We start from the raw sequence: 1,266 nt of genomic DNA on the forward strand, positions 1-1,266 counted from the left end.
CCAGGCTGGAGTGCAGTGGCACAATCTCGGCTTACTGCAATCTCCACCTCCTGGGTTCAAGCAATTCTCCTGCCTCAGCCTCCCGAGTAGCTGGGACTACAGGTGCGTGCCACCATGCCCGGATAATTTTTTTTATTTTTTGTAAAGACGGGGTTTCACCATGTTGGCCAGGCTGGTCTTGAACTCCTTACCTTAAGTGATCCACCCACCTGGGCCTCCCAAAGTGCTGGGATTACAGGCATGAGCCACCACACCTGGCCTGGAAGAATTAATATTCTTTAAATGTCCATACTACCCAAAGCAATCTACAGATTGAATGAAATCTTTATCAAAATTCCAAAGGCATTCTTCACAGAAATAGAAAAAAACAGTTCTAAAATTTGTATGGAACCACAAAGACCCTGAATCATCAAAGCAATTTTGAGAAAGAAAAAACATAGTTGGGGCACCACACTACTTTACTTAAAATTATACAGTTACGGTAATCAAAAAAAGTGCTGGTATAAAAACAGGCACATAGATGAGTGGAGCAGAATAGAGAGCCCAGCAATAAACCTAAGCATATATGGTTAATTAACTTTTGACATGGCCTCCAGGAGAATACAATTGAGGATAGAATTTCCCATGTGGAAACAAACGGGCTGGGAAAACTGGATTTCCACATGCAAAGGAGTCAAATTGAACCTTGTCTTACACATACACAAAAATAAACTCAAATTGGATAAAAGGCCCAGATGTAAGCCCTGAAACCAAAAATCTCCCAGAAGAAATACAGGGAAAAAGCTCCTTGATATTCACTTTGGCAAAGATTTTTTGAGTATCACACCAAAAGCTCAGGCTATAAAAGCAAAAATAAGCAAACGGGACTACACCATCAAACTAAAAAGCTTTGGCACAGCAAAGAAAATAATCAAGAAGATAAAAAGTCAGCCTATAAATTGGGAGAAAATATTTGCAAACCATGTATTTGATATGAAGTTAATATATAAAATGTATAAAGAACTCATATAACTCAACATCAGAAAAATAAATAACTTGATCAAAAAATAGACCTAAATATACATTTCTCCAAAGAAGAAATACAGATGACTACAGGCATATGAAAGATGTTCATCATCACTAATCTTATGGAAATACAAATCAAAACCACAATGAGATCTCACTTCACAACTGTTAGAGCAGCTATTATCAAAAAGCCAAGCGATAACAAGTGTTTGTGAGGGTGGGGAGAAAAGGGAACCTTATTACATTGTTGGGGAGAATGTA

This window comes from Cebus imitator, unplaced genomic scaffold (assembly GCF_001604975.1).
Source record: "Cebus imitator isolate Cc_AM_T3 unplaced genomic scaffold, Cebus_imitator-1.0 Scaffold33, whole genome shotgun sequence".
NCBI classification, from domain to species: Eukaryota; Metazoa; Chordata; class Mammalia; order Primates; family Cebidae; genus Cebus; species Cebus imitator.